The 9,239-nt window shown below is 42.9% G+C and overlaps 1 long non-coding RNA gene across 1 annotated transcript; it reads right to left on the reverse strand.

Annotated features, from left to right (window-relative positions):
• Positions 1-2,844: 2,844 nt before the first annotated feature.
• LOC117348176 lies at positions 2,845-8,779 on the reverse strand. The gene is made up of 3 exons (XR_004536921.1): positions 8,679-8,779; positions 6,824-6,941; positions 2,845-2,963 (listed from the first exon to the last, which is right to left on the reverse strand). It is a non-coding gene; the product is annotated as an uncharacterized LOC117348176 (long non-coding RNA).
• Positions 8,780-9,239: the final 460 nt, after the last annotated feature.

The following is a 9,239-nucleotide window of genomic DNA, read 5'->3' on the forward strand; positions in this document are numbered from 1 at the left end:
GTTGAAATCTCTCCATGCGTTTTAGAGTTATGCTGAAACATACATACATCCGATTTTATATATATAGATTATCACAAAAGAAAATGATTTTGTTCCATTCATTACCAGAGACAAAAAGTCTTTAAACTTGCATGATCTTAACAAGCAGAATGTCAATTCACTAACGTAAACCGCTCAGCTGGACATTTACCTCCAGTCATGACTAAAACCAGTTCTTGCAGATGTACATTCTAAAACATGACTTATTCTAATCAATAAATAGAAAATAAAATTTTTTCTACCGTTATCATGTGGTTATTTTGTTTTTCTAATTGTCTTGATCACAGTCTCTGGTTTCCTTGGTCTTCTCTTAACTCTCTAACCAGGGTCTCTTTTTCTATTTGCCATCTTGTATCCCTGCTGAGCATCTCCCTTCTGTGTCTGTATTCTTGCCCTGTCCAGTATCACCCTTCTGTGTCCCCAGTCCTCCTCACATGCCTATCATCCTCTGTGTCCTTCCCCATCTCCATCATCTCTCCCTTTGGCTTCCTTTGCTCCTGCCCTTCTCCCTAGGAATTCTGCAAATGTCCCTCTCTCTCCCATGGGGGTCCAGTATTTCTCCCTCTTCCTTCTTCTCCCACAGGTATCAACATTTTCTTCCCTGCCCCTAGGTTCCACTATCTCTCCATCATTTAGCCCTCCCCCCCCACTTATGGTATGGCATCTTATTCACTTTCCTTCTCTCTCTCCTCCCAGTTGGCATCTCTGACTCGCTGCCATTCTTGCTCTCCCCTCCTCTATTCAACATCTGCCATATGCTCCCAACCTCAGAGTTCTTTATACTTCCTCTCAATTCTCAATGGAACTGGCAACAGCAGCAGCCACAAGACTAAAAGCAGATGACTTCTGGGTGGTCCACAAGCCTTCCTTTTACCGATTCCACCTCCTCTGATTCTACTTCCTATTTCCAGAGGGGTGGTACAAAAGAAGGAAATCCCCCATGGACTGCCCACAGCTGCTGCTGCTGTTGGTGATGTTGAGAATTGAGGGCAAATTTAAAGGACCAAGGAGGTGGGGGATGGAAACGAATGACAGATGTCAAACTGGGGGTGGGGGAGGAGGGAAGTATGTTAAAGATACTAAATGGCTTGGGGAAGATAAGTGCTTCTTTTTGGATGGAGAGACACCGACGCATTCACACACACAGTTTACAGAGCTTTGCAAGTTCAAATTTGGCCCCTGAAGAAAGCGATGGTGTCGCCGAAACTCGGATCCTACTCGGGACTTCGTTGTTTTGGAACTTTATTTGTTTTAAGACTTGTTATGAAACTTTGATACAAACTGCAAATAAAGGCTCAATGACCACAGGTTGGATGTGACATCTCCAGAACCTCTCTTTGTTGATTTTGCTTTGCCTCGAGGCCTGGTACCTTCTTTCCCATTTCTGTAAAAAGACATTAACTATTTTTTCTGAGGCCCTCTAAGTACCTACAAATCCACAATGTGGCCCTGCATAGGGTTTGAGTTTGAGGCCACTAAGTTAAACTATGTGTTATCATTCAGCAGAGGGCAGATGGAGTCAAATAGCGGGAATTAGGAGAAAAATGCTCTGTTTACCACAAAGCTAAACAGACAGAGTTTGTGTAGCATGTTACCCACGCTGAGGCTGATTTTCTTCTCTTCTCTCCTTTTATTCCGGAAGTCTTTTTGAATGATAAGATACGCCTCAGTGCAGACACCTCACTGTGCTCTGGTAACTCAGTCAATAGACATATCTTCTCCTGAAAAAAATCTGTTATGAAGCAGACAAAGAAAAACCTATCGCAGAGCCAGGGAGCTATTGAACGCATTATTTCATTTCAAGCAAGAGTGAATTCATTATATCAACTTTTGATAGTGGCGATGGAACAAAATGCCAGTGAAGTCTACTGTATGTTATCTATCCCCTGCCCTAGAAGACAATAGAATAGTCCTTGGTAGTACTAAAATAATGAGCTTCCCTGTTCCTTTCATTGTGCATCCTCTCCCTCCTTCCACTCATAGACAGACTACCGACCTTATATATGGGCATGGACCTTATAGAAAGCCTGAGAGATTTGATTTTCTTAATGGAAACATGGTTGAAACAAGAGGAAGGTGGTCTAGGGTGGGTTGGAATATATTTTTAATTTCTTAATTTGAGTGTACTTTTTGTATATAATTGGGGGGGGGGTGATTTATCTATTTGTCATAGATTACAATTTTAATTGTAGTTAAGTGCTTTTATAGTGTAATATGATTGTATTATATGTTGCACTTACTTATGGCTTCAAAATGAATAAAGATATAAAAAAAATAAATAAATAAAAAGAAACAAGAGGAAGATAGTTATATGACTCAGGGTTTATCTAAGATGTATTCCATCTATACGTCCCCTAGGATAGGAAGAAAAGGGAGAGGGACTGCAATTATAAGTAAGTGGCCGACGATTCAATGTACAACATCTAAGTTCCCATATAAGGGATTGTTCCTATTGAAGTGGGAGGGAATGCCTACGAAGTGCATGGCTTTATTCTATTGCCTTCCGGGGTTAGTCAAGACTGGTATAGGATATTTCAAACAATAGCTGAATTAGTGTTAGTGTGTCCAAACATTTTTTTTTTTTTTTTACATACAGATGATTTGACATCTATTCCCATCTAACAGGGATTGGGCTGAGTAAACCTGAAATAACTGTAATAGAAACAGTAATATAAAAATTGTTAGTCATATCAAACATACTGTATATAAATCAAGCACATAAAAACATATAAAAACAATACAAACAACAGTTTTTATTATTAATGGCCTTTACCACCACCATGGGTTCAGCCAAAAGAAGTCTTACCTCACTGGCGAAGGACGCAAGAAGACTTGAAGTGGTCCAGAGAAGGGCAACAAAAATTATACGAGGTGTGCGTCAGAAGACATATGAAGAAAGACTGGAAGCCCTGAATATGTATACCCTAGAAGAAAGGAGGGACAGGGGAGATATGATTCAGACGTTCAAATACTTGAAAGGTATTAACGTAGAACAAAATCTTTTCCAGAGAAAGGAAAATGGTAAAACCAGAGGACATAATTTGAGGTTGAGGGGTGGTAGATTCAAGAGCAATGTTAGGAAATTCTACTTTATGGAGAGGGTGGTGGAATGCGCTCCAGAGAGAGGTGGAATGCACTCCCGAGAGAGGTGGTGGAGAGGAAAACGGTGACAGAGTTCAAAAAAGCTTGGGATAAACACAGAGGATCTAGAATCAGAAAATAATAGTAAATATTGAAGAACTAAAGCCAGTACTGGGCAGACTTGCATGGTCTGTGTCTGAATATGGCCTTCGGTTGAGGATGGGCTGGGGAGGGCTTCAATGGCTGGGAGGGTGTAGATGGGCTGGAATGAGCTTTGTAGTTAGAACCTAAGAACAGTACCAGGCAGAGCTTTGGATTCTTGCCCAGAAATAGCTAAGAAGAAAAAAAAAAATTAAATTGAATCAGGTTGGGCAGATTAGATGGACCATTCGGGTCTTTATCTGCCGTCATCTACTATGTTACTATGACGTGGAGGGCCATTTTCAATGGGACATCTAAGTCTGACTTTGGACATTTCCCGCATGACATCCAAAGTCGGAGGTGAAGAAACATCCATTTTGGAACAAGATGTCCCCATGTCTTTGTTATTGAGAAAGACATGAAAGCCACTGCTTTCCCTTGATCAGAAGCATGGACTGTTGCTACTCTTTGGGGTTCCAGAATCTTGCTATTCTTGGAGATTCTGCATGGAATCTTGATACTCTTTGGGGTTCTAGAATCTTTTGTTACTCTTTGGGATTCTGGAATGTTGCTACTCCTTGGGTTTTGGTCAGGTACTAGGGACCTGGATTGGCCACCATGAGAATGGACCATTGGTCTGACTCAGTAAGGCTGTTCTTATGGTTCTTATGCTCTTAATTGCCTACTTGGATGTCTTGGCTGTCAGAGTATCTAGACCACCAGGACATCTAACTTTATTCACTATTTTTGACCACAAAAACGTCCAAGTTAGAAACATCCAAATCAGCACCATTTAGTTGTGGGAAGGGCAAGCACTGTAATGGACTGGCCACATAAACATGCAAATAAAGTGGTGGGGCACCTTATAGGGCACTACTGCGAACTTCACATAAAGGGTGCCAGATATATATCTCACCATATACCCCTTATAATTTATGCTGAGCCCACCAAAACTACCCCCAAACCTACTATACCCACCTGTTTACTACCACAATAACCCTTATGGCTGCAGGTAGCACCTATATAGTAGTACAGTAGGGTTTTGGTGGGCTCACACTTTCCACCATTAATGTTGTGGTTAGAGTGGCTTATGGGTCTGATTTCTCCTCTCTATGGTTCACCAGTCTACGCACCTGGCCACGTAAGACACCTGTGTGGAGTTCTACTAGGCTTTCCCATTCCAGGTGCTGCTGTTCTAGACACGGGTATGGACTGTTTCATTCAGATATTTTTTTTGCTGAGGGGGGAGGGGGAGTATGGGAGGATCATATCTTCATACATACAGTGGTCATCTGGTCAGTTTGGTGACCATTTTGGCACTTAGATGCTTTCTGAGCACTATACAATAATATATTGCATGATTTAATATATTTTTAAGAACATTGTTTATGATTAAGTAAATTGGAAAAAAAGTTTCTGTTGAAAAATGAATAGTGTTCTGGGATTGAAGTATTGAGAGTAAATTAGACTGGAACTATACGGTGTATTTTGCTCCTATTTTTGAAGACGATGCCAGCATTTATACCATTTTTCACCAGATGAAAGTCTGATGCCTAAAGTTAGGTGTGGGAATCAGTACCATGGTCTATACTATAAAAGGTGAGTGCCCTTTATAGAATGACAGCACTGAATATTTGTGTGTCCATTTGGAGCATCATTTAAAGAATTCCCCCTTGTTCGTTGGCATCGTACTACTAATAATAATCATTTTAGAGCACTAGTAGACATACACAGCACTGGACATCAAAACACAGAAGAAACAGTCCCTGCTCAAAAGAGCTTATGATCTAGTCAAGACAAACAAACTGGACAAGAAGGTGCTTCAATACACAGTGCTCAGGTGGGGGAATTACAGAAGGAATAATATGACAGATATTGGTGCTTAGAAGGCGGCTTGGAGTTTGGAATTTAAAGTATCTTCAAAGAAGTGGGCTTTGAGTCTGGATTTGAAAACTGCCGAAGACTGAGCCTGACATTCTGAGTCATGCAGATTGTTCCAGACATACAGTGCAGCAGAGAAGGGATGGAGTCTGGAGATGGCTGTAGAGGAGAAGGGTACAGATAAGAGCAGAGTGCCTGGGCAGTAAGAGGAGTTTGAATTGTATGTAGAAATGGATAGGGAGTCAATGAAGTGACCTGAGGAGAGGGGTAATGTGGGCTTAGTGACTGACGTAATATGAGGCGTGCAGTAGAAGTCTGCTCATGCGCCTCCCATGTTTATGTCTACTTTGGAATTATATGCTTTAGGACAGGGGTGCCCAAAAGGTCGATTGCGATGGACCAGTAGATCGCAAGGGCAACGCGATCTCATGATCAACTCGCGTTGTCTTTGTATGCTCCCCGCTTTCCCGATGTGCAAAAGCCAGGCCTACCCCCCCCCCCCCCACCATGACGTCAATTCTGACATCGGAGAGGAAGTTCCGGGCCATCGGTGCCTGGCTGGCCCGGAACTTCCTCTCTGACGCCAGAATTGGCGTTGGGGGGTGGGGGGAGGGAACGCTTGTGCAAAGGATGCACAGGCCTGGCTTTTACTCGTCAGGGAAGCAGAGAGAATTTGGTGGCGGTGGCAGTTTGGGAGGGGGCAGGGAGAGAGAAAGAAAGAAAGAAAGACAGTGGCTTGGGGAGGGGACAGGGAGAGTGAAAGACACAGAGCTTCATGCTTCCTGGAATTAAACAAGTTGCTGTTCCTCCATTGACCAACTAACAGTGCTGCCTTCTCTGTAGACAGACAAGAGAGAAAGAAAAGCAAACAGAAAGAAAGGAGGGGCAGGGAGAGAGAAAGAAAGGGAAGGTGGCAGAGAGAGAGGAAGAAAAAGTCAGGGGAGGGAATGGAGTGTGTCGGGTGGCAGGGGGCAGGTAGGGAGAGAGGAAGAAAAAGTTGGACTCATGGAGGGACAGAGAGAGATGTTGGTTGGAATGAGGTCTGTAGGAGAGAAGCATGCAGGAGGAAGAAAGACTGAATGCACAGTCAGAAGAAGAAAGTGCAACCAGAGACTCATGAAATCACCAGACAACTAATATAGGAAAAATGATTTTATTTTCAATTTAGTGATCAAAATGTGTCCGTTATGACAATTTATATCTTTTGCACTATGGCTCCCTTTTACTAAATTGCAATAGTGGGTTTTAGCGCAGGGAACCTATGAGCGTCGAGATCAGCACGGGCCATTCAGCACAGCTCCCTGCGCTAAAAACCGCTATTGTGGTTTAGTAAAAAGGGAGGGGTATATTTGTCTTTTTTTGTATAGTTGTTACTGAGGTGACATTGCATATTTTAAAGTCATCTGCCTTGACCCCTTTGAAACCCCCCCCCCTCGAATATAAATTATAAGTAACATTTTCTCTGTGTACAGTGTGCTTTTTAAAATTTTATTGTTGGTAGATCATTTTGACTTGGTCAAAAGAAGCTCGCAAGCCCAAAAAGTGTGGGCACCCCTGCTTTAGGACTTGGTGCTAATTTATAGAATAGCACCTGATGCACTTATGCATGAAAACGCCAATTAAAGCCACCTTCGATGCACATAAGTGGTGCAAAGCTCAAGGCACAAGTTTGTAGAATTACCTCAATCTCTATGAAGTCCCTAAAGAAGGCATTCTTCCCGGTTGCTCTTTATTTTTATATTTACATAATCAGAAGTGAATTCCAAAAGTCTGCATCTGACAGAGAAAGGTAATCACAGCTGAAAAAAAAAGAAACAGTTAAGAGAGAAGAGATTGGCACATTCTACACTTTAAGGTTGAATAATGCATCACTCACATTTATAGGATCTCACAGGGGCGGGGCATAACGACAGAGAAAGAAGCTACTATTTTGAGATCCCTTAAATCAGGGGTGTCAAACTCCCTCCTCGAGGGCCGCAATCCAATCGGGTTTTCAGGATTTCCCCAATGAATATGCATGAGATCTATCTGCATGCATTGCTTTCATTGTATGCTAATAGTTCGCATGCATATTCACTGGGGAAATCCTGAAAACCCAACTGCAGCTCTCGAGGAGGGACTTTTGACACCCCTGCCTTAAATAGTCCTATCATCAGTATGCTTATGTGCACAGACAGTAAAAAAATGTCAGGTACTGGGATAATTAGGGATCAGCAACTAGAGCAGGGATGGGCACCTCTGGTCCTTGAGGGCTAGAATCCAGTTGGGTTTTCAGGATTTCCCCAATGAAAATGCATTGAAAGCGGTGCATGCAAATAAATCTCTTGCATATTCATTGGGGAAATCCTGAAAACCCAACTGGATTCCAGCCCTCGAGAACTGGAGTTGCCCACCCCTGAACTTGAGTATACTGTTGGAATAATGTCTGGCTGACGGATTGTGGGGAGAGCATATGATTGACAGCAGTATGCAGATATGAGACAATTTAGCAGCGAGCCAGGTGGAAACGCTAACTTATTCCCACATTGTTAAAAGCATTCAGGAGAGAACAACTTATTGGACATAAAGGAGTCCTTTTACTAAGATGTGGTGAAATCTGGGCATAGCATGTTCATATTGTGACTGGGCGTGGCCGATTGGACTTGTCCAGGGGCCAATATCCTAATTCACACAGACCACGGATGGGAAGGACTGCAATAAAGTTCTAAAAATAGTGCAAAACACTTGCCACAAATCTTAATTTCACCCCAGACTTGGTGCATTTAACTCAAGTTAGTAGCAATTCAAAAGTAAGTTCCAAAAATACAAGCAAACAATAGTCCTTGCACAAAATACAAACAAAACCAATCTATTTGTTTCCTTTATTTGGCTTGTTGCCATCCACTGGCTTCTATTTCAGCCTTTTTAATGGTCTTCTCTGAGGCTCTCAGGCCTACACCTGCCAAATGGGGCTAGGCCCTTCCCGGCCCACCCACTGTTTTCGACCAGATTCTGCTATGACTTCTTGTCAGTCCTTTCGCTGGGGAAAATCCACCTTGGGGTTTTATTAACCAAAATACCCTCAGAGGTGTTGGGATCTGTACTGGCCCTGTAGATTTTGGTATAAAAAAAACCCAACAAAAATCCCACTAGATTTTGAATAAAGAGTTCCCCAGTGTCGTTTGGCCAGCAGTGCCTTAGGTAACCAAATTTCATGCACTGCCCCAAACAGTATCACAGAAAAACAAACTTAGTCCTGCTTGAATTTAGGCTGTGCAAGTGCCATGCAACAAAGGGGCAAAAAAAAAACACACCTTCTTTCAGCAAGAGGCTTTAAATAATACTGCCCGTCTAGTCTGGAATCATTCACCAACAATTTCCTCTTGATAAACTCCAAACTTTTTCTACTGTTCCTCAGCCCCATTCCATTAAATCAGGGTCAGCAGCGTACAAAAAATCCTTACTAATTTCTGCCATACTGTGAGTTCATTCATTTCTATATAATTTTCATTTGTGTAGGAGTCCTCAACAAAACCTTCCCAATCCTAAGGTCCTACCTGCATTTCTGGTTCCCTTCTCTCTCCCTGCTGGGTTCCTCCTGTGTGGCTGCCTGCAACTAGGAACCCCACCCATTTCTCTCTCAGTGGCTAACTGCCTGTGCTAGAGTACAGGTGTGCTCTTAGCTCTGGCTAATTCTGAGCTCAGGTGTTTGTTGAGCTGGCTCAAAACCAGTTCTGGATTTGCTAGGCAATGGAACAATTCCAGTCCTGGCTTTAGGAATTCTCTGCCCTCGGCCTGATGGGATTTGTAGTCCTGTTACCTTGCTTTTCACTTGCTGCTTAGAAAAAGGTAAACAGGCAGGAGGAGTCTCTACCTCCTTTTGTGTATAAGGCTCTGGTGCACTTCTGTTTCCTGGCAGAGAAGGTCTGGCTCTTTCTCTCTCCCTGCTGGGTTCCTCCTGTGTGGCTGCCTGCAACTAGGAACCCCACCCATTTCTCTCTCAGTGGCTAACTGCCTGTGCTGGAGAACAGGTGTGCTCTTAGTTCTGGCTAATTCTGAGCTCAGGCGCTTGTTGAGCTGGCTCAAAACCAGTTCTGGATTTGCTAGGCCAGGGGTCC

Source organism: Geotrypetes seraphini, chromosome 14, assembly GCF_902459505.1.
Source record: "Geotrypetes seraphini chromosome 14, aGeoSer1.1, whole genome shotgun sequence".
NCBI lineage: Eukaryota > Metazoa > Chordata > Amphibia > Gymnophiona > Dermophiidae > Geotrypetes > Geotrypetes seraphini.